Below are 25,348 nucleotides of genomic sequence, written 5' to 3'. Positions count from 1 at the left end.
GATTGTAGTTTAGTCGGGCAGCATGGTCGGCGCGGGCTTGGAGGGCCGAAGGGCCTGTTCCTGTGCTGTACATTTCTTTGTTCTTTGTTCTTTGACGGTCAATCTCAGACATGGTGGAATTGCCAGGCAGACGGTCCAGTGTCAGACATGGTGGAATTATAAGGGAGACGGTCAAGTCTCAGACATGGTGGAATTGCCAGACAGACGGTCCAGTGTCAGACATGGTGGAATTACCAGGCAGACGGTCCAGTGTCAGACAGGGTGGAATTGCCAGGCAGACGGTCCAGTTTCAGACAGGGTGGAATTACAAGGCGGACGAGTGAGGAAGTACTTTGACCATTTAAGGAGCTGGGAGGTCACACAGCCAATGTCTGAACAGTTGGAGCCAGCTGGCATCACCACTGCCCCCGCAGCAGAGCCGGAACCGAGGGAGCCTGAGAGTTCCGCAGAGAATAGTAAGAACTCTAGCAACACCAGGTTAAAGTCCACCAGGTTTGTTTCGAATCACTAGCTTTCGGAGCGCAGCTCCTTCCTCAGGTGAATCCGGAGGAACTCACCAGTGACCTCGATGGAGCTGGATAGGGGGGAGTCCACGAAGTGGTGTCGAATCCTCGAAGCAACATCCTGCTGCTGACAACATCAGTTTCCAATTGGTGGAGGAGCCGGATGGAGCCCAGGGTGACCCACCATGCCTCAGATTCCCCCTGTGAAGGACTGTTCTTAACTGTCCCTTTTTAATGTCTCCAGCTTTTCTTGTACACATTTCACTGTAAATGACTCAAATTGTTTGCATGTTACTGAGGGACGTAAGAGGGGGGAATCTGACAACGCTGCCTCTATCAGGGGTGCTCCCATGTGGTCCACGTTACTCGCTCGGCGCCTATCTTGTGTGAGTGTGTGAACCCCGACTAATGGGGAATAATCCCTGGGAGCAGGGAACAGGCAGTGTGGCCTCGGGAGCCACCAATTAAAAAGCTGTTTCAGAGACCTCTGTTCTGTATATAGTTAACCATTCACTTCCACTTAATAATCCCTGGGAGCAGGGAACAGGCAGTGTGGTCCGGGAGCCACCAATTAAAAAGCTGTTTCAGAGACCTCTGTGCTGTATATAGTTAACCATTCACTTCCACTTAATAATCCCTGGGAGCAGGGGACAAGCAGTGTGGCCTCGGGAGCTACCAATTAAAGAGCTGTTTCAGAGACCTCTGTGCTGTATATAGTTCACCATTTACTTCTCAATAATCCCTGGGAGCAGGGGACAGGCAGTGAGGCTCTGGTAGCCCCCAATTAAAAAACTATTTCAGAGACCTCGGTGCCTGTACAGAGTGAACCATTTACTTTTTCTCAATGATCCCCTTTCTTGTTATACAAGGAGCCCCTGCAGTGTTGCCTGAAACCACCACAGTGTAATGGTCACCATTACTGAGACGGCTTTTCAATTCCGGATACAGAGAAGGTCAATGGAACTCTGCCGTTAACAGCCACTGACAGGACCATCCACAACCTGGTGTCAGGCTCCAGGCCGTGCTGAAGGAGGCGTCAACGTTCTGTAACCAGCTCCTTGTTATATCATATTTGACAGGACCATCCACAACCTGGTGTGAGGCTCCAGGCCGTGCTGAACGAGGTGACACCGTTCTGTAACCGGCACCTTGTTATATCAGATTTGACAGGACCATCCACAGCCTGGTGTCAGGCTCCAGGCCGTGCTGAACGAGGTGACACCGTTCTGTAACCAGCTCCTTGTTATATCAGATTTGACAGGACCATCCACAGCCTGGTGTGAGGCTCCAGGTCGTGTTGAAGGAGGCGACACCGTTCTCTGACCAGCTCCTTGTTGGATCAGATTTGCCTCACACTCTGCTCCTCTACTCTCTGGAGTGGAGACGCATGAATGGTGATTAAATTGGGGTTTGCAAGATGTTAACAAGTATCGATAAAGTGGAAGTGGAGCGGATGCTTCCTCTTGTGGGGCATTCTGGAACGAGAGGTCATAATCTCAGGATAACAGGCAGCAAATGTAAAGCAGAGCTGAGGAGGATCTATTTCTCCCAATGGGATGTGAATCTGTGGAATTTTCTACCCCAGAGTGCGGTGCATGCTGGGACAGTGAGTACATTTTAGGAGGAGTTGGATGGATTTTGAATTGGGAATGGGTTGAGAATATTAGATAATTGGCAGGACGGTGACGTTAAGCCGAGGATGAGATCAGCCAAGATCGAATGACAGAGCAGACTCAATGGGCCAAATAGCCTCATTCTGCTCCTGGACCTTCTGAACTTACAAACTTATGAAGTGAAGAACGTGGATTCAATCTTTCCAAGATGTAAGTGACGTGAGCAATATTACACTTAAAGTGGTTTATACAATAAATAACCGGACCGTGAGACTTACCAGGGACACCGACAACAGCCAGGAGTGGATAATAACCCGCCTGAATTATCATCAGTGCGCCGCGGATCCGCTGTGGTAAAGACGGCCAATTCAGATAGAAAATACCCAGGGATAAACTCCTGTCTATTGTTGTAACATGCAGATCGATTGTTCTGAGATTTTGATCCATTGCTGTAACGTTCCTGTGGATTGTTCCCAGATTCTGATCCATTGCTGTAACGTTCCTGTGGGTAGTTCCCAGATTCTGATCCATTGCTGTAACGTCCCTGTGGATAGTTCACAGATTCTGATCCATTGCTGTAACGTTCCTATTGGTAGTTACCAGATTCTGCTCCCTCCTCTCGGTCTCTCTGGAGGCGCTGATCTCTGGCAGTGTTGGAATTGACGCTCCGCTGACAGATTGGGATAACACAATGAAAGGAATCGCTTATTAATAGCTGAGAGAAACCCTCCAGTGACACGGTTAGAATCCATAGAGACTGACATTAATCACAGTTACTAAACAAACAGGCTCAGTTAACCCCTTTCAGTCCAACACTTTTATAACGCAATGAAATAGAAGATTAACCGGGTCTGGATTGGCTGTGTGGCAGTGACTGAGGGATGGAGTGTGGAAATAGTGGACACACTGACCCTGATACTCAATCTTCATTGATATCTGAGTGGTTCCAGGGAACTGGGGGATTTTCAATGTCCCATCCTGTTTATAAAAGGAGAGAGAGGGATAAACCCTGGAGTGACAGAGCCGTCAGTATAATGTTAGTCACCAGGACATTTCTCGAGGCCAGAACAGAATGCGCGGGGACAGATTGGCAGGGAGGAAATGGTGTCATCCGTGAGCAGCAGAACCAGTGAATGCATTTCGGTATCTCTCTGTCTGTGTGTATCTTTTCCTGTGTCTGTCTCTGTATCTCTCAGTCTGTGTGTATCTGTCTCTGTATCTCTCTCTGTATCTCTCTGTCTGTGTGTATCTGTCCCTATGTCTGTCTCTGTGTCTCTCTCTGTACCTCTCTCTGTCTCTCTCTCGCTGTACTTCTCTCTGTATCTCTCTCTGTCGCACTCTCTGTCTCTCTCTATCTGTCTCTCTCTCTGTCAATCTCTCTGTCTCACTCTCTCTCTCTCTGGCTCTCTCTGTCTTTCGCTCTCTGTCTCTCTCTCTCTGTCTCTGTCTCTCTCTCTCTGTTCTCTCTCTCTGTATCTCTCTGAGTACCTGCCTCTGCATCTGTCTCTGTATCTCTCTCTCTGCATCTCTCTACCTTTATCTCCCATTTTATCTCCCCCTGTATCTCTCCGTATCTCTCCCTGCATCTCTCTCTGCATCTCTCTATATCTCTGAGTATGTCTCTGTATCTCGCTCTCTCTACCTCTCTCCCCCTCTAGCTCTCTCTGTATCTGTCTCTGTATCTGTCTTTGTACCTCTCTGTCTCGGTATCTCTCTCTGTATCTGCCTCTGTATCTCTCTCTCTGTCTCTCTCTCTCTCTATGTTTCTCCCTCTCTGAATTTCTCTCTCTGTATCTCTCTCTCTCTGTATCTCTCAGTATCTCTCTATCTCTGTATCTTTCTCTGTATCACTCTCTCTCTGTATCATTCTCTGTAGCTCTCTCTGTAACTTTCTCTGTATCTCTCTCTGTATCTCTCTCTGTATCACTCTCTCGCTCAGTATCTCCCTCACTGTATCTCTCTCTTAGTATCACTCTCTCTGTATCTCTCTCTCTGTATCTCTCTAAGCATCTCTCTATCTCTGCATCTTTCTCTGTATCACTCTATCTGTATCTCGCTCTGTCTCTCTCTCTATCTCTCTCTCTGCCTCTGTCTGTCACTCTCTCTCTCTGTCTCTCTGTGTGTCTCCCTCTCCCTGTGTCTCTCTCTCTATCTCTCTCTCTGTATCTCTCTGTACCTATATCTGCACCAGTCTCTGTATCTCACTCTCTGTACCTCTCTCTCTGTACCTCTATATTTCTATCTCTCTCTCTGCATTCCTCTCTCTGTATCTCCCTTGTATCTCCCTCTGTATCTCTCTCTGTACCTTCTGTCTCTGTATCTCTCACAGTCACTCTCATACCAGGCAGAACTGCACCCAGAATTTCACCAATTTCAAACAGTCCTTGAAACTGCCCCAAAGAAGAGTCACTTTATAGAGTCACGGAGGTCTACAGCACAGAAAAGGCCGGTCGGCCCATCACGACTGCACTGGTCAAAAACAACCACCTAACTATTCTAATCCCATTCTCCAGCACTTGACCCATGGCCTTGTATGGCCTCGAATCGCAAGTGCACAACTAAATACTTCTTAAATGTTATAAAGGCCTCTGCCTCCACCACCTATTCATGCTGAGAGTTCCAGACTCCCATCACTCTCTGGGTGAAAAGGTTGTTCCTCACATCCCCTCTGAACCTCCTGCTTCCTTACCTTCAATCCATGCCCCCTGGTCATTGATTCCTCCACCAAAGGGAAACGTTTATTCCTGTCTACCTCTGCGATGGGCAGCACGGTAGCATTGTGGATAGCACAATTGCTTCACAGCTCCAGGGTCGCAGGTTCGATTCCGGCTTGGGTCACTGTCTGTGCGGAGTCTGCACAGCCCCCCGTGTGTGCGTGGGTTTCCTCCGGGTGCTCCGGTTTCCTCCCACAGTCCAAAGATGTGCAGGTTAGGTGGATTGGCCATGATAAATTGCCCTTAATTTCCAAAATTGCCCTCAGTGTTGGGTGGGGTTACTGGGTTATAGCGATCAGGTGGAGGTGTTGACCTTGGGTAAGGTGCTCTTTGCAAGAGTCGGTGCAGACTCGATGGGCCGAATGGCCTCCTTCTACACTGTAATTTCTATGAATAATCTATGCCCCACAGAATTTTATACATTTCACTCCTGTCACCCCTCAGTCTCCTCGGCTCCAGGAATACAATCCAGCACAGGGCTAAATCGCTGGCTTTGAAAGCAGACCAAGGCAGGCCAGCAGCACGGTTCAATTCCCGTAACAGTCTCCCCGAACAGGCACCGCAATGTGGCGACTTGGGGCTTTTCACAGTAACTTCATTAAAGCCTACTTGTGACAATAAGTGATTTTCATTTCATTTCATTTCTCTCCTTCTGTATCTCTCGCTCTGTATCTCTCTCTGTATCTCTCTCCATCTGTTTCTCTCTCGGTATCTCTCTCTACACGTTCTGTCTCTGTATCTCTCTCTGTATCTACCTTTGTATCTCTCTCTCTGTCACCCTCTGTAGCTCTCTGCGTTTTTTTCTCTGTATCTGTACATCTCTCTGTATCTCTCTCTGTATCTCTCTCTGTACCTTCTGCCTCTGTATATTTCTCTGTATCTGTCCCTGTATCTCTCTCTCTGTCACTCTCTGTATCTCTCTCGGTTTTTCTCTCTGTACCTGTATATCTCTCTCTGTATCTCTCTCTCTGTATCTGTCTCTTTATTTCTCTCTCTATCTCTCCCTGTATCTCTCTCCGTATCTCTCTGTCTCTGTATGTCTTTCTCTGTACCTCTCCCTGTATCTCTCTCTGTATCTGCCTCTGTATCTCTCTGTCTCTGTATCTATCTGTCTCTGTATCTCTCTGTCTCTGTATCTCTCTCTATTTGTATCTCTCTCTCTGTATTTATATCTGTCTCTGTATCTCACTCAATGTATCGTTCTCTCTGTATCTGTCTCTGTATGTCACTCTGTATCTCTCTCTGTCTCTGTCTCTCTCTTACACTCTCTCTGTATCTCTCTCTCTGTATCTCTCTCTGTTCCTCTCTCTCAGTACCTCTCTCTCTGTATCTCCCTCTGTATCTCTCTCGATCTCTAAGTATCTCGCTGTTTCTGCATCTCGCTCTCTGTACCTCTCTCCCTCGCTCTGTCTCTCCGTATCTGTCTCTGTATCCGTCTCTGTACTTCTCTGTCTTGGTATCTCTCTCTGTATCTGTCTCTATAACTCTCTCTCTGTCTCTCTCTGTATCTCTCTCGGTTTTTCTTTCTGGATATTTATCTCTCTCTCTGTATCTCTCACTATGTTTCTTTCTCTCTATTTCTCTCACTGTGTCTCTCTCTTTGTATCTCTCTCATTATCTCTCTGTCTCTGTATTTCTTTCCCTGTACCTCTCCGTGTATCTCTCTCTGTGTCTCTCTCTGCATCAGTCTCTGTATCTCTCTGTCTCTGTATCTCTGTCTCTGTATCTCTCTGTCTCTGTATCTCTCTGTCTGAATCTCTGTCTGTATCTCTCTCGGTATCTGTCTCTCTGCATCTATCTAAGCATCTCTCTGTCTCTGTATCTTTCTCTGTATCGCTCTTTCTCAGTATCTCTCTCTGTATCTCTCTCGCTGTATCTCTATCTCTGTATCTCTCTCTCTGTATCTCTCGAAGTATCTCCCTGTCTCTGTATCTTTCCCTGTTTCACTCTCTTTCTGTATCTCTCTCTGTACCACTCCCTGTACCTCTCTCTGAATCTCTCTCCGTATCTCGTTCTGTATCACTCTCTCTGTATCTCTCTAAGCATCTCTCTGTATCTTTATCTTTCTCTGTATCACCCTATCTGTATCTCTCTGTATCTCTCTCTCTGTCTCTCACTCTGAGTTTCTGTACCTATCTCTGCACCATTCTCTGTATCTCTCTCTCTGTACCTATCTCTCTGCATCTATCTCTGTATCTCCCTTTGTATCTCCCTCTGTATCTCTCTCTGTATCTCTATCTGCACCCTCTGTCTCTGTATCTATCTCTGTATCTCCCTCTCTGTCACTCTCTGTATCTCTCTGGGGGTTTTCTCTCTGTATCGGTATCTCTCTCTCTGCATCTCTCATCTGTATCTCTCTCTCTGTATCTCCGTATCTCTCTCTGGATCTTCTGTTGCTGTATCTCCGTATCTCTCTCTGTATCTTCTGTTTCTGTATCTCCCGTTGTATCTGTCGCGGTATCTCTCTGTCACTCTCTGTATCACTCTCGGTTTTTATCTCTGTATCTGTACCTCTCTCTCTGTATCTCTCTGTATCTCTCTCTCTGCACCTCTCTCTCTATCTCCCTCTGTACCTTCTCCCTCTCTCTGTATCTGTCTCTGTATCTCTCTTTCTGTCACTCTCTGTATCTATCTCGGTTTTTCTATCTGTATCCCTCTATATATCTCTCTCTCTGTATCTCTCTCTCTGTATTTCTCCCTATGTATTTCTCTCTCTGTATCTCTCTCAGTATATTTCTGTCTCTGTATGTCTCTCTCTGTACCTGTCCCTGTATCTCTCTCTGTATCTCTCTCTGCATCTGTCGCTGTATCTCTCTGTCTCTGGAGCTATCGGTCTCTGTATCTCTGTCTCTGTATCTCTCTCTCTGCATCTCTCTCTGTATATCTCTGCCTGTATCTCTCTGTCTGTAACTCTCACTTTGTCTCCCTCTCTCTTTCTCTCTCTCTGTATCGCTCTCTGTATCTCTCCCTGTATCTGACTCGGTCTGACTCTGTTTCTCGCTCTCTATCTTTCTCCCTGAATCTCTCTGTCTCCGCTGTATTTATCTCTCACTGCCTATTTCTCTGTTTATCTCTCTCTATGCATCTCTCTCGGAATCTCTCTCCCTACAACTCTCTGATTATCCCTCTCTCTGCATCTCCCATTGTCTCGGTCTTATCTCTTCATCTCTCGCTATTTCAATCTCAATCTCTCCCTGTACCTCTCTCTGCAGCTCTTTCTCATTGTATCTCTCTCAGTAGCATTCTCTCTGCATCGCTCTACCATTTCTCACTGGAACGAAGGAGGTTGAGGGGCGACCTGATAGAGGTCTACAAAATTATGAGGGGCATAGACAGAGTGGATAGTCAGAGGCTTTTCCCCGGGGTACAGGGGTCAATTACTAGGGGGCATAGGTTTAAGGTGCGAGGGGCAAGGTTTAGAGTAGATGTACGAGGCACTTTTTTACGCAGAGGGCAGTGGGTGCCTGGAACTCGCTATCGGAGGAGGTGGTGGAACCAGGGACGATAGTTACATTTAAGGGGCATCTTGACACATACATGAATAGGATGGGAATAGAGGGATATGGACCCAGGAAGTGTAGAAGATTGTAGTTTAGTCGGGCAGCATGGTCGGCACGGGCTTGGAGGGCCGAAGGGCCTGTTCCTGTGCTGTACATTTCTTTGTTCTTTGTTGTTCTTTGTACCTCTCTGTGTGCATGTCTAAGACTGCATCTCTGTATCTTTCAGTCAGTATCTCTCTCCCTCTGTATCTGTCCGTACCATTCTCCCCCTCTGTGTATCTCTGTATCTCTCTCCGTATCATTCGCTCTGCATCTCCCTACCTCTCTGTGTGCATCTCTGTGACTGCATCTCTCTCTCTGTACCTCTCTCTGTATCTCTGTATGTCTCTCCGTATCATTTGATCTGCATTTCTCGACCTCTCTGTGTGTATCTCTCTGACTTTATTTAACTCTTTCTCCCTGCGTCTCTCTCTGTATCCCCCCCCGCTATGTCTCTCTACACCTCTCTCTGAATATCGCTCTATTCCCCTGTCTCAGCATCACTCTGTGCATATCTCTGTGCATATCTCTCTGTAACTCTCTCGTATCTCTCTCCATATCTATCACTGTATCTCTCCCTGTACTTCTCTATGTATTTCTGTATCTCTCTCCGTATCATTCTCTCTGCATCTCCCTCTTCCTCTCTGTGTGCATCTCTATGACGGTGTCTAACTCTCTCTCTGTATCGCTCTCCCTGTATCTCTCTCTCTGTATCTTTCTCTCTCTGTATATCTCTGTATTTCTCTCTCTATATATCTCTATCTGTATCTCCTTCTCTGTATCTCTCTCTCTATGTATCTCTCTCTGTATCTCTGTATCTCTCTCACTCTCTCTCTCTGTACAGAACATAGAACATAGAAAAATACAGCACAGAACATGCCCTTCGGCGCGCGATGTCGTGCCGAACGTTTGTCCGAGATTAATCATAGATTATCATAGAATTGACATTGCAGAAGGAGGCCATTCGGCCCATCAAGTCTGCACCGGCTCTTGGAAAGAGCACCCTACCCAAGGTCAAAACCTATACCCAACACTTCTGGCAATTTTGGACACTAAGGGCAATTTACCATGGCCAATCCACCTAACCTGCACATCTTTGGACTGTGGGAGGAAACCGGAGCACCCGGAGGAAACCCACGCAGACACGGGGAGGATGTGCAGACTCCGCACAGACAGTGACCCAAGCCGGAATCGAACCCGGGACCCTGGAGCTGTGAAACAATTGTGCTAACCACAATGCAACCCGGCCGCCTGTAAGAACAAATTAATCTACACTATATCATTCTACCGTAATCCATGTATTTATCCAATAGCTGCTTGAAGGTCCCTAATGTTTCCGACACAACTACTTCCACAGGCAGTGCATTCCATGCCCCCACTACTCTCTGGGTAAAGAACCTACTTCTGACATCCGCCCTATATCTTCCACCATTCACCTTAAATTTATGTCCCCTTGTAATGGTTCGTACCACCCTGGGAAAAAGTCTCTGACTGTCTACTCTATCTATTCCCCTGATCATCTTATAAACCTCTATCATGTCGCCCCTGGTCCTTCTCCGTTCCAATGAGAAAAGGCCTAGCACCCTCCACCTTTCCTCGTAAGACCTACTCTGCATTCCAGGCAACATCCTGGTGAATCTCCTATGCACCTTTTCCAAAGCTTCCACATCCTTCCTAAAATGAGGCGACCAGAACTGTACACGGTAATCCAAATGTGGCCTTACCAAAGTTTTGTACAGCTGCATCATCACCTCGCGGCTCAAAAATTCAATCCCTCTGTTAATGAACGCCAACCCATCCTTCGACTACCTCATCCAAGCCATTAATGAAAATCACAAACAGCAGAGGACCCAGAACTGATCCCTGCGGTACGCCACTGGTAACTGGGATCCAGTCTGAATATTTGCCGTCCACCACCACTCTCTGACTTCTATTGGTTAGCCAGTTCGTTATCCAACTGGCCAAACTTCCCACTTTCCTACGCTCCTTACTTTCTGCATAAGCCTAACATGGGGAACCTTATCAAATGCCTTACTAAAATCCATGTACACTACATCCACTGCTTTACATTCATCCACATGCTTGGTCACCTCCTCAAAGAATTCAATAAGACTTGTAAGGCAAGACCCTCCCCTCACAAATCCGTGCTGACTATCCCTAATCAAGCAGTGTCTTTCCAGATGCTCAGAAAGCATATCCTTCAGTACCCTTTCCATTACTTTGCCTACCACCGAAGTAAGACTAACTGGCCTGTAATTCCCAGGGTTATCCCTAGTCCCTTTTTTGAACAGGGGTACGACATTCGCCACTCTCCAATCCCCTGGTACCACCCCTTTTGACAGTGAGGACGAAAAGTTCATTTCCAACGGCGCTGCAATTTCATCTCTTGCTTCACATAGAATCCTTGGATATATCCCGTCAGGCCCGGGGGACTTGTCTATCCTCAACTTTTTCTAAATGCCCAACACATCTTCCATCCTAACAAGTATTTCCTCGAGCTTACCAGTCTGGTTCACACTGTCCTCTCCAACAATATGGCCCCTCTCATTTGTAAATACAGAAGAAAAGTACTCGTTCAAGACCTCTCCTCTCTCTTCAGACTCAATACACAATCTTCCGCTACTGTCCTTGATCGGACCTACCCTGGCTCTAGTCATTCTCATATTTCTCACAGATGTGTAAAAGGCCTTGGGGTTTTCCTTGATCCTACCCGCCAAAGATTGTTCATGCCCTCTCTTAGCTCTCCTAATCCCTTTCTTAATTTCCCTCCTGGCTATCTTGTATCCCTCCAGCGTCCTGTCTGAACCTTGTTTCCTCAGCCTTCCATAAGTGTCCTTTTTCCTTTTAACAAGACATTAAACCTCTCTTGTCAACCATGGTTCCCTCACTCGACCATCTCCTCCCTGCCTGACAGGGACATATATGTCAAGGACACGTAGTACCAGTTCCTTGAACACATTCCACATTTCACGTGTGTCCTTCCCTGACAGCCCATGTTCCCAACTGATGCACTTCAATTCTTGTCTGACAACATCGTATTTACCCTTCCCCTAATTGTAAACCTTGCCGTGTTGCACGCACCTATCCCTCTCTATTACTAAAGTGAAAGTCACAGAATTGTGGTCACTATCTCCAAAATGCTCCCCCACGAACAAATCTATCACGTTCCCTGGTTCATTACCAAGTACCAAATCCAATATTGCCTCCCCTCTGGTCGGACAATCTACATACTGTGTTAGAAAATCTTCGTGGACACACTGCACTAACACCACTCCATCCAAATTATTTGATCGAAAGAGTTTCCACTCAATGTTTGAGGAAGTTGAAATCACCCATGACTATTGCCCTGTGACTTCTGCACCTTTCCAAAATCTGTTTCCCAATCTGTTTCTCCACAGTATAGAAAACTCCTAACAAAGTGACTGCTCCTTTCCTATTTCTGACTTCAAACCATACTACCCCAGTAGGCAGATATAATTTTAATAGAATGTACAGTGCAGGAGGAGAACATTCGCCCCATCGAGTCTGCACCGGATCATGGAAAGAGCACCCTACCCAAGGTCAACACCTCCACCCTATCCCCATAACCCAGTAACCCCACCCAACACTACGGGCAATTTTGGACACTAAGGGCAATTTATCATGGCCAATCCACCTAACCTGCGCATCTTTGGACTGTGGGAGGAAACCGGAGCACCCGGAGGAAACCCATGTACACACGGGGAGGATGTGCATACTCCGCACAGACAGTAACCCAAGCCGGAATCGAACCTGGGACACTGGAGCTGAGAAGCAATTATGCTATCCACAATGCTACCGTGCTGCCCGATACTCCTTGAACTGCCTTTCTGCAGCTGTTATACTATCTCTAATTAACAATGCCACCCCCCAGCTCTTTTACCACCCTCCCTAATCTTATTAAGACCATAAGACCATAAGACATAGGAGCGGAAGTAAGGCCATTCGGCCTGTTATAACCTGCCTACTGGCGATTGGCTGGGGACTAATGACTATCCCACAATCCTATGGGAGTATGAACTTCCCCAATGAGGGGGGCGGAGAAACTCCTACTATAAATAAGCTGGCCAGTCCAGGAACCAGGAGGAAGGAGAAGGTAGCAAGGGAAGTTACTGCTACTGCTATGTATATATTGTTATATTAAATAAACTTTATTATTTTGTATCCTTAAAACTCGTGCTGGATTCTTCGGGGCCCTGACAAAACTGGCGACGAAGGTAAAAGTGAATAGCTGTCTACACTGCTGAAGCTACCTCCCTGGAGTTTTGTTGGATACATGTTGGAAGTTGTTTTCTATTATACCACACCTCTGTATGGACGTTTGGATGTTTTTGATGCTGCGCTGGAAAGCTGGAACCAGTACACGCAACGGATGCGTTACTATTTCCGGGCAAACAATATCACTGAAAACGAGCGCCAGGTGGTCATATTGCTCACCGCCTGCGGACCGCATACGTTTGGGGTGATTAGGAGCCTTACGTACCCAGCTGCGCCGGACACCAAAATGTTTGACGAACTTGTGAATATAGTGGGGCAACACTTTAACCCAAACCCGTCCACGATAGTCCAGCGTTACCGGTTTAATACCGCTGAGAGGACCCCTGGAGAATCCCTTGCCGATTTTTTATCCAGGCTACGCGGGATTGCGGAATACTGTGACTATGGTGAGACCTTGTCAGAAATGTTACGCGACCGTTTGGTTTGCGGAATTAACAATGTGGCCACCCAGAGAAAGTTTTTAGCGGAGCCAACATTGACTTTTCAACAGGCAATACAAATAGTCTTGTCCCGAGAGAGCGCAGAGCGAGGAGTACAGGAGCTACAGGGAATGGAAGTGCATGCCTTGGGGCGAAACCCTTTCCGCCCAAAAACGTTCCCCCGCACTCCTGCGGTACCTTGGGCGAGGCAACGACCAGACCGACGCCAGCGGCCATCGGACATTCCTCCCCGAAGGGAGCCTTCTCCAGAGCCAATGGATGAGGAGCCATGTCCGTGTCAGACTTGTAGGCGCCGACCCCGTCGCGGACGGCGGTCCTGGGGACGCCAGAGGCGCCGTCGTTCCGACCGAAACTGGGACCAGCCCAGGGGCCGTAACTGGGACCAGCCCAGAGGCCGTACCTTCCATGTGGATGAACCTGCGGCGACCACTCCTGAGGACGTGGAGACGGAGGAAGACTGCCTGCAGCTGCATTGTGTGGCAGCTCCCCGTGTGGCCCCCATTAAGGTGACAGTACTGGTCAATGGCCACCCGCTGGAGATGGAGTTGGGTACTGGCGCAGCAGTCTCCGTGATCGCCCAGAGGACATTCGACCGCATCAAGCAGGGTATACAGACCCTTACACTAACTGACTCACAGGCCAGGTTGGCCACCTACACGGGGGAACCACTGGACATTGCAGGAACTACAATGACCCCTGTTGTCTATTGATGCCAGGAGGGGCGTTTCCCACTTATTGTAGTGTGTGGCCATGGGCCCAGCCTGTTGGGTCGGGACTGGTTGCGCCATTTGCGGTTGCAATGGCAGCACATCCTCCAAATAGTTTCTGGAGGGTTGACTGCGGTGCTAGGACGATACCCAGAGGTATTCCAGCCTGGTCTGGGGAAAATAAAAGGGGCCGTAGCCCGTATCCAAGTTGAAGCAGGAGCCACACCGCGCTATTTCCGGGCGCGCCCAGTGCCTTACGCTTTGCTCGAGAAGGTAGAAGGGGAGCTCACCCGTTTGGAGAGTTTGGGTATTATCAGGCCCGTCCGTTTTGCTGACTGGGCAGCACCAATTGTGCCAGTAATGAAGCCAGATGCCACAGTTCGCTTGTGTGGCGACTATAAACTTACAGTGAATACAGTTTCCCGACTCGACCGATATCCAATGCCTCGCATAGAGGATCTCTACGCGAAACTTGCAGGCGGACTCTCATTCACAAAATTAGATATGAGTCACGCCTACCTGCAGTTGGAGCTGGACCCTGCCTCCCGACCATATGTAACAATTAACACACACCGGGGCCTGTATGGATATACACGGTTGCCCTTTGGAGTATCCTCTGCCTGCGCAATTTTTCAATGTGTTATGGAGGGCATTTTGAGAGGTTTACCACGTGTGGCTGTCTACCTAGATGATGTGTTGATTACAGGGACGTCGGAGCAAGAGCATTTGGAAAATCTGGAGGCTGTCCTGAGACGCCTTTCGGAGGCTGGAGACCGTTTACGTCACACAAAGTGCGTATTTCAGGCAAAAGAATTAGTCTACCGAGGTTATCGGGTGGACCGCGAGGGTCTGCACCCCGTCGCAGAGAAGGTGCGTGCAATTCAACATGCCCCCACCCCGACTGACACTTCGCATCTTCGTTCTTTTCTCGGTCTCGTAAACTATTACGGGAAGTTCCTCCCCAATCTGGCAACTACGCTGGCCCCCTTACACCTGCTGCTAAAGAAAAATCACACCTAGGTTTGGGGTCAGCCGCAAGAAACCGCTTTCCGGCGGGTAAAGCAACAATTGTCGTCGTCTGGGTTACTAACCCACTATGATCCGGGAAAGCCTTTGCTCGTCACATGTGATGCATCCCCGTATGGTATTGGGGCTGTCCTGTCCCACAAGATGGAGAACAGGGCCGAGCGACCGATAGCTTTCGCCTCCCGCACATTGACTGCAGCGGAGAAGAAGTACGCGCAGATCGAGAAGGAGGGCCTGGCAGTGGTTTTCGCGGTGAAACGCTTCCACCAGTATGTGTACGGCCGCCATTTCACTATCGTGACTGATCATAAGCCCCTGCTGGGACTCTTCAGAGAGGATAAGCCGATACCGCCCATTGCTTCTGCACGGATCCAGCGCTGGGCTTCGTTGCTTGCTGCATATGAGTATTCTCTGGAGCACAAACCAGGTACGCAGATAGCAAATGCCGACGCACTGAGCCGATTGCCTTTATCGACAGGCCCCATGTCGACCCCCACGACCGGTGAGGTGGTCGCAACCCTAAATTTAATGGACACCTTGCCTGTCACGGCATCACAGATCCGTGAGTGGACCCAGACGGAGCCAGTCCTGTCAAAGGTTCGGCACATAGTCCTGTATGGTGGGCAGCATAGACAGCTCCCAGGCGAGTTACGGGCATTTTCCTCCAAGCTGTCAGAGTTCAGCATGGAAGACGGCATCCTCTTGTGGGGGACGCGTGTGGTTGTCCCGGAAAAAGGCCAGGAGCTGATATTATCAGACTTGCACAATGGGCATCCGGGCGTGACCAAGATGGCCCGGAGTTATGTCTGGTGGCTAGGCCTCGACACCGACATTGAGAAGGTGGCCCAAAACTGCTTCATTTGCCAGGAGCATCAGAAGCTTCTGCCGGCCGCGCCCCTACATCACTGGGAATGGCCAGGGCGGCCTTGGGCACGCTTACATGCAGATTTCGCAGGCCCTTTTCAGGGATCCATGTTCCTTCTACTAATTGACGCCCAGTCCTAATGGCTGGAGGTGCATAAGATGGAGGGGACAACGTCCTGCGCAACAATTGAAAAAATGCGTTTATCATTTAGCACGCATGGCCTCCCCGAGGTGCTGGTCACAGATAATGGCCCTCCATTCACGAGTGAGGAGTTTGCTAGATTTACAAAGATGAACGGCATCCGCCATATCCGCACTGCCCCTTACCACCCGGCTTCAAATGGGTTGGCAGAGCGTGCAGTGCAAACATTCAAAAGAGGCCTAAAGAAGCAGTCTTCCAGATCAATGGACACGAGACTGGCTCGGTTTTTGTTTACGTACAGGACCACCCCCCATACAGTGACTGGGGTAGCTCCCGCAGAACTCCTAATGGGCCGGAGACTTCGCACCCGCCTTAGTATGGTTTTCCCGGACATTGGCGCAAAAGTACGCCGCACACAAGAACGGCAGGGACCGGGATTGTCTCAGCATCGTCCGATTCGGCAGTTTGCGCCCGGTGACCCAGTATTCGTGCGGAATTTTGCTGGTGGTGCCCAATGGGTTCCTGGGGTGATCTTTCGCCAAACGGGCCCTATATCGTACCAAGTGCAAGCCCAGCGTCGTCTCCAGCGAAAACATGTAGACCACGTCCGGTCCAGAAGATCATCCCCGCAAAAGATTCCCCGCCCCCGGAGCTCAGTTCAACAGCGGCAAAGACCAGAAACAAGGGAAGGTAGTCCTCCAAATCTTCCACTGGTGCCTCACTCAGAGCCTGCGCAGGTCATGACGGGACCGAATGGGGACAGAGACGCTGACATGACGGAGGCAGCAGACTCTGACTCCGAGATGGAGACACAGGATGAATCAGAGGGGGAATCCTCGGGTCCACAGGCCGTGGATGTACAACCGCGCCGTTCATCATGGATGCGCCGGTCTCCGTCTCGTTATACGCTGCCTGATCCAGCGCCGCGTGCAAATGGCATCCGGCCTGCGGCCAAACGAGTTCGACGCCTTCCTTCGCCAGGGCCTACGGTGGATTCCTTGGACTTTGGGGGGGGGAGGGATGTTATAACCTGCCTACTGACGATTGGCTGGGGACTAATGACTATCCCACAATCCTATGGGAGTATGAACTTCCCCAATGAGGGGGGGGGGCGGAGAAACTCCTACTATAAATAAGCTGGCCAGTCCAGGAACCATGAGGAAGGAGAAGGTAGCAAGGGAAGTTACTGCTACTGCTATGTATATATTGTTATAGTAAATAAACTTTATTATTTTGTATCCTGAAAACTCGTGCTGGGTTCTTCGGGGCCCTTACAAAACGGCCCATCGAGTCCACTCCACCATTCAATCAGGGCTGATTTCAACTCCATTTACCCGCTCTCTCTCCATAGCCCTTAATTCCTCGAGAAATCAAGAATTTATCAACTTCTGTCTTAAAGACACTCAACGTCCCGGCCTCCACCGCCCTCTGTGGCAATGAATTCCACAGACCCACCACTCTCTGGCTGAAGAAATGTCTCATCTCTGTTCTAAAGTGACTCCCTTTTATTCTAAGGCTGTGCCCCCGGGTCCTAGTCTCCCCTGCTAATGGAAACAACTTCCCTACATCCACCCTATCTAAGCCATTCATTATCTTGTCAGTTTCTATTAGATCACCCCTCAACCTCCTGACTACTCCAATGAATATAATCCCAGGATCCTCAGACGTTCATCGTATGTTAGGCCTCCCATTCCTGGGATCATCCGTGTGAATCTCCGCTGGACCCGCTCCAGTGCCAGTATGTCCTTCCTGAGGTGTGGGGCCCATAATTGCTCACAGTATTCTAAATGGGGCCTAACTAATGCTTTATAAAACTTCAGAAGTACATCCCTGCTTTTATATTCCAAGCCAATGGAGATGAATGACAACATTGCATTTGCTTTCTTAATTACGGACTTAACCTGCAAGTTTACCTTTAGAGAATCCTGGACTAGGACTCCCAAGTCCCTTTGCACTTCAGCATTATGAATTTTGTCACCGTTAAGAAAATAGTCCACGCCTCTATTCTTTTTTCCAAAGTGCAAGACCTCGCACTTACCCACGTTGAATTTCATCAGCCATTTCTTGGACCACTCTCCGAAACTGTCTAAATCTTTCCGCAGCCTCCCCACCTCCTCCATACTACCTGCCCCTCCACCAATCTTTGTATCATCGGAAAACTTAGCCAGAATACCCCCAGTCCTGTCATCTAGATCGTTAATATATAAAGAGAACAACTGTGGCCCCAACACTGAACCCTGCGGGACACCATTCGCCACCGGTTGCCATACCGAAAAAGAACCTTTTATCCCAACTTTCTGCCTTCTGCCTGACAGCCAATCATCAATCCATGTTAGTACCTTGCCTCGAATACCATGGGCCCTTCTTTTACTCAGCAGTCTCCCGTGAGGCACCTTATCAAAGGCCTTTTGGAAGTCAAGATAGATAACATCCATTGGCTCTCCTTGGTCTAACCTATTTGTTATCTCTTCAAAGAACTCTAACAGGTTTGTCAGGTACGTCCCCCCCTTACTAAATCCATGCTGACTTGTCCTAATCCCACCTTGCACTTCCAAGAATTTAGAAATCTCATCCTTAACAATGGATTCTAGAATCTTGCCAACAACCGAGGTTAGGCTAATTGACCTATAATTTCCCATCTTTTTCTTTGTTCCCTTCTTGAACAGGGGGTTTCAACAGCGATTTTCCAATCCTGTGGTACTTTCCCTGACTCCAGTGACTTTTGAAACATCATCACCAACGCCTCCACTATTTCTTCAGCTATCTCGTTTAGAACTCTAGGATGTAGCCCATCTGGGCCCGGAGATTTATCAATTTTAGACCTCTTAGTTTCTCTAGCACGTTCTCCTTTGTGATGGCTACCATATTCAACTCTGTCCCCTGACTCTCCAGAATTGTTGGGATATTACTCCTTTCTTCTACTGTGAAGACTGACGCAAAGTACTTATTCAGTTCCTCGGCTATTTCCTTGTCTCCGATCATAAAATTACCAGCGTAATTTTGGAGCGGCCCAATGTCTACTTTTGCCTCCCGTTTGTTTTTAATGTATTTAAAGAAACTTTTACTATCATTCCTAATGTTACTGGCTAGCCTACCTTCAAATTTGATCCTCTCTTTCCTTATCTCTCTCTTTGTTATCCTCTGTTTGTTTTTGTAGCCTTCCCAATCTTCTGACTTCCCACTACTCTTTGCCACATTATAGGCTTTCTCTTTTGCTTTGATGCATTCCCTAACTTCCTTTGTCAGCCATGGCTGCCTAATCCCCCTTCTGATAACCTTTCTTTTCTTTGGGATGAACCTCTGTACTGTGTCCTCAATTACTCCCAGAAACTCCTGCCATTGCTGTTCTACTGTCTTTCCCACTAGGCTCTGCTCCCAGTCGATTTTCGTCAGTTCCTCCCTCATGCCCCTGTCGTTACCTTTATTTAACTGTAACACCTTTACATCTGATTCTACCTTCTTTCTTTCAAATTGGAGATTGAATTCGACCATATTATGATCACTGCCTCCTAAGTGCTCCCTCACTTTAAGATCTTTAATCAAGTCTGGCTCATTACATAACACTGAGTCCAGAATGGCCTGTTCCCTCGTGGGCTCCATCACAAGCTGTTCCAAAAAGCCCTCCTGTAAACATTCAATGAATTCCCTTTCCTTGGGTCCACTGGCAGTAATATTTACCTAGTCCACCTGCATGTTAAAGTCCCCCATGATCACTGTGACCTTGCCTTTCTGACATGCACTTTCTATTTCGTGGTGCATTTTGTGCCCCTAGTCCTGCTCACTGTTAGGAGGCCTGTACATAACTCCAATTATGTTTTTTTTGCCTTTGTGGTTCCTCAACTCTACCCACACAGACTCCACATCATCCGACCCTGTGTCGTTTAGTGCTATTGATTTAATTTCATTCCTAATTAACAAGGCAACCCCGCCCCTTCTGCCCACCTCTCTGTCTTTTCGATAGGTTGTGAATCTCTGGATGTTTAAATGCCAGTCCTGAACCCCCTGCAGCCATGTCTCTGTGATGCCTACCACATCATACCTGCCAGTCACAATCTGGGCCACAAGCTCATCTACCTTGTTCCGTACACTGCTCGCATTTAAATATAGCACCTTTCATTCTCTATTGACCGTCCCTTTTTGTTTTCTTAGTGTGGTGGACCTTGATTTACTGAGCCTTTCCATACACTGTGTCATATTTTATGGGATGGGGACAATCGTAACCACTCTTGAGTTTTGTCTGTTCGTGTTTTTTTTAAATTCCTAAGCAGCTACGCTCCCCGCTGATTACTTCACCTCTTGGTTCCCTGACTTTCCCTCCCCCCCTCCCCCAATCTCTAGTTTAAAGTCCTATTGACCACCCTATTTACTCTTTTCGCCAGAACACTGGTCCCAGCTCGGTTCAGGTGGAGACCATCCCAACGGTATAGGTCCCCCCTGTCCCAACACTGATGCCAGTGTCCCATGAAAAGGAACCCCTTACTCCCACACCACTCTTTCAGCCACGTGTTAACTTCCCTTATTCTTGCCTCCCTATGCCAATTTGCACGTGGCTCGGGCAGTAATCCGGAGATTATAACCCTTGAGGACCTGTTTTTAAATTTGAATTCTAGCTCTTTATAATCTCTAAACAGGTCCTCTTTCCTAGACTTGCCTATGTTGTTGGTACCGACATGACCACAACAACTGGATCCTCCCCCTCCCTCTTCAGTATCCTTTCAAGCCGGTCAGAGATGTCCCGCACCCTAGCACCGGGCAGGCAACATACCATGCGGGACTCTTTATCCTGCTCACAAAGGATACTATCTATCACCCTGATAATAGAATCCCCTACAACTACAACTTGCCTATTTACTCCCTCCCCTTGAATGGCCTGCTGAACCATGGTGCCTTGGTTAGCTGACTCATTCTTCCTGCAACCCTATTCGCCATCCACACAGGGCGCAAGTGCCTCATACCTGTTGGACAGAGTCAAGGGCTGAGGCTCCTGAGTTCCTGACTGCTGGTTCCCTTTACCTGCCTGACTTGCAGTCACACCCTTCTGTCCCTGGCCACTAGCAGGATTTAAACTACTTACTCTGACAGGTGTGACTGCCTCCTGAAACACAGTGTCCAGGTAAGTCTCCCCCTCCCGGATGTGCCTCAGTGTTTGAAGCTCAGACTCCAGCTCATCAACTCTGAGCCGGAGCTCTTCGAGCAGCCAACACTTACTGCAGATGTGGTCGGTGCAGCTCGCAATGGGATCTGCCAGCTCTCACATCAAGCAGCTCAAGCACATCACCTGGCCAGTCATCACTAATTAATTAATTAGTTTAATTTAATTTTATGGTGGGGACAGCTTCAGCCAATCAGACCCTACCCTGCACTTTTAACTGAAAAACAACACAATTAGATTAACCACTTACCTTTCCTGGTTGCCTTACTGCAACAAACTACCAAATTCTCACTGTCTGTATCTCTCTCACTCCGGCTGTGTCTCCTTGACCTGCGCAATGCGAATAATATAATATAATAATGCTAATAATAATAATATATGGTACTTACCTCACACCAATGGATCTTATTATTAGTTTAGAGGAGGAGGGTGGGTGGGAGACACTACACGTGTAGTGTCTCGGGTTTCCTCTCCACCAGAATTTATTGGTTGGGGGGGGGGGGGGGGGGGCTCTTCCCAGAAGTCCGCGGGTCGAAAAAAATAAAACAGAAAAGAAGTGTTTTTTAAAGGAGAAACTTACCTCCCAGAAATCACTTGCGCACCGCTCCCGCTGAAATCCAATGGCCTGCTCCTGTGAAGGTAAATGTTTTCAATGGAGAAACCTACCTCCCAGAAATCACTTGCTCCCGCCGAAATCCAATGGCCTGCTCCTGTGAAGGTAAGTGTTGTTAAAGGAGAAATTTACCTCCCAGAAATCACTTGCGCACCGCTCCCGCCGAAATCCAATTGAAACATCTTTAACGATTTACCTCCAACAACCATTTCTGCCACTCTTCTATCCAAGTTTCCGTGATGGCCATCACATCGTAGTCCCAAGTACCGGTCCATGCCTTAAGTTCACCCACCTTATTCCTGATGCTTCTTGTGTTGAAGTATACACACTTCAACGCATCTCCGTGTCTGCAAGTAATCTCCTTTGTCAGTATTCCCTCCTTCACTGCCTCATGACATGCCTTGGCCTGAATATCGGCTATATTAGTTGCTGGACTACAAATCCGGTTCCCATTCACCTTCTAAATTAGTTTAAACCCTTCCGAAGAGTACTAGAAAACCTACCTACCAGGATATTGGTGCCCCTCTTGTTCAGATGCAACCCGTCCTGCTTGTACAGGTCCCACCTTCCCCAGAATGTGCTCCAATTATCCAAATACCTGAAGCTCTCCCTCCTACACCATTCCTGCAGCCACGTGTTCAGCAGCACTCTCTCCCTATTCCTAGCCTCGCTATCACGTGGCATCGGCAACAACCCAGAGATGACAACTCTGTCTGTCCTGGCTTTTAACTTCCAGCCTAACTCCCTAAACTCGTTTATTACCTCCACACCCCTTTTCCTACCTACGTCGTTGGTACTAATGTGCACCACGACTTCTGCCTGCCCCCTCCCCCTTATGGATGCTGAAAACACGATCCGAGAGATCCCTGGCCCTGGCACCCGGGAGGCAACATACCTTCCGGGAGTCTCGCTCGCGACCACAGAATCTCCTATATATTCCCCTAACTATTGAATCTCCTACAACTATTGCTTTTCTATTCTCCCCCCTTCCCTTCTGAGCCCCAGAGCCAGACTCAGTGCCAGAGACCTGGCCGTTAGGGCCTTCCCCCGGTAGGTCATCCCCCCCCCCCCACCGCCCCGCCAACAGCATCCAAAACGGTATAATTTTTTTGAAGGGGAACGGCCACGAGGGGTATTTGCACTGACTGCCTGTTTGTTTTTTTCCCCCTGACTGTCACCCAGCTATTCTTGTCCTGTACCTTGGGTGTGGTTACCTCCCTGTAACTCTTCTCAATCACCCCCTCTGCCTCCCGGATTATCCGAACTTCATCCAGCTTCAGCTCCATTTCCCTAACACGGTCTTTGAGGAGCTGGAGTTGGGTGCACTTCCCGCAGGTATAGTCAGCTGTGACACAGGGGATATCCCTCACCACCCACATCCTGCAGGAGGAGATTACAACTGGCCTAGCTACCATCCCCTCTTACCTTACAGAATATACCTGCCCAGTGGACCAACTGGACCACCGCCCTCCGACTCTGCTCCCATTCAGCTGTATCTCTCCGGACCATTCTCTCTCTCTCTGTATCTCTCTCTTTGTGTCTCTCTGTACCACTCTCTCTCTCTGTGTATCTCTCTCTCTGTATCTATCTCTCTGTATCTCTCTCTCTGTAACTCTCTCTTTATCTCTCTCCGTATCCTCTCAGAATCTCTCTCAGAATCTCTCCCTCTCTCCGCATCTCTCTCTGTATCTCTCTCTTTATCTCTCGCAGTATCTCTCTCAGAATCTCTCTCAGAATTTCTCCCTCTCTCTGTATCTCTCTCTGTATCTCCCTCTGTATTTTCTCTCTGTATCTCTCTCTGTATCTGTCTCTGTATCTCTCTCTCTGTATCCCTCTTTCTGTATCGCTCTCTTTGTATCTCTCTGTATCTCTCCGTACCGTTCTCCCACTTTCTCTCTGTCTCTCTCTGTATCTCTCGCTGTATCTCTCGCTGTATCTGTCTCTGTATCTCTCTCTCTGTATCCCTCTTTCTGTATCGCTCTCTTTGTATCTCTCTGTATCTCTCCGTACCATTCTCCCACTTTCTCTCTGTCTCTCTCTGTATCTCTCGCTGTATCTCTCGCTGTACTCCCCCTGTATCTCTCTCTGTATCTCTCTCTGTATCTCTCTCAGTATCTCTCTCCGTTTCTCTGCATCTCTCTCTGTATCACTTTCAGTCACTCTCTCTCTCTCTGCATCTCTCTCTCAATCTCTCTCTCTACTTCTCTCTCTATTTCTCTGCATCGCTCTCTCTGTATCTCTCTCTCTGTATCTCTCTGCATCTCTCCGTACCATTCTCCCTCTCTCTGTATCTCTCTCTCTGTATCTCTTGCTGTATCTCTCGCTGTATCTCTCGCTGTATATCTCTCTGTATCTCTCTCTGTATCTCTCTCTGTATCTCTCTCTGTGTCTCTCTGTGTGTCTCTCTCTGTATCTCTAGCTGTATTTCTCGCTATATCTCTCTGTATATCTCTCTGTATCTCTCTCTGTATCTCTCTCTGTATCCCTCTCTGTATCTCTCTCTGTATCTGTCTCTATATCTCTCTCTCTGTCTCTCTCTGTATCTCTCTCTCTGTATCTGTCTCTGTACCTCTCGCCGTATCTCACGCCGTATCTCTCGCTGTATCTCTCTCCATATCTCTCTCCCAATCTCTCTCCGTATCTCTCTCCATATTTCTCTCTGTAACGCTCTCCGTATTTCACTCTGTAACGCTCTCCCTATCTCTAGCTCTATATGTCTCTCTGTAACGCTTTCTCTGTATCGCTCTGTATCTGTCTCTCTCTGTACCTCCTTCACTGTATCTCTCTCTCTGTACCTCTCCGTACCATTCTCCCTCTCTGTATCTCTCTCTCTGTATCGTTTTTCATTTCTTTCCATGTACTCAATGACCTGTTGAGCTGAGAACTTTTCACTCTATCTAGGTACACGTGACAATAATCAAAAAGCAAACCAAATTCAGTCCAATCCAATCTTTCTGTATCGTGCTTTCAACCTGTACCTCTTCCTGTGTCTCTCTCTCTCCCTCCTTCTGTACCTCCCTCTCTCTGTTACTCTATCATAACTCTCTCTCAGAATCTCTCTCCCTGTATCTCTTTCTGTATCCCTCCACCTATATCTCTCTGTATCTTCCTATCTCTCTGTATCTTTCTCTTATCCTCTCGCTCTGTAACTCTCTCTCTGTTCCTCTATTTTCTTTCCCCTCTCTCTGCATCTGTCTCATTATTCACAGTGGCCTCGAGTAGGCATCATTATCTTAAGTGGTCACTGGGTATTATATCATTATTTACAGTGGTCCCGGGATAGCATATCATTATTTACAGTGGCCCCTGGGTAGTATATCATTATTTACAGAGGTCCCTGAGTAGAATATCATTATTTACAGTGATCCCTGTGCAATATATTCGGATATACACTGGTCCCTGGGTAGTATATCATTATTTACAGTGGTCCCTGGATAGTATATCTTAATTTGCAGTAGTCCATGGGCAGTAAATCATTATTTACAGGTGCCCTGGGTAGAGTATCATTACTTACAGTGGCTCCTGAGCAGAATATCATTATTTACAGTGGTCCCTGAGCAGGATACCATTTTATACAATGGTACCTGTGCAGTATATCATCGTTTACATTAGTCTAGATTATCATTATTTACAGTGGCCTTGGTTAGGTATCATTATTTACAGTGGCCACTGGATAGTATTTCATTTTTTAAAGAGGTCCCTCGGTAGTATGTCATTATTTTCAGAGGTCCCTGGGCAG

This window comes from Scyliorhinus torazame, chromosome 20, assembly GCF_047496885.1.
Source record: "Scyliorhinus torazame isolate Kashiwa2021f chromosome 20, sScyTor2.1, whole genome shotgun sequence".
Lineage (NCBI taxonomy): Eukaryota > Metazoa > Chordata > Chondrichthyes > Carcharhiniformes > Scyliorhinidae > Scyliorhinus > Scyliorhinus torazame.
This window is presented reverse-complemented; position numbering follows the sequence as displayed.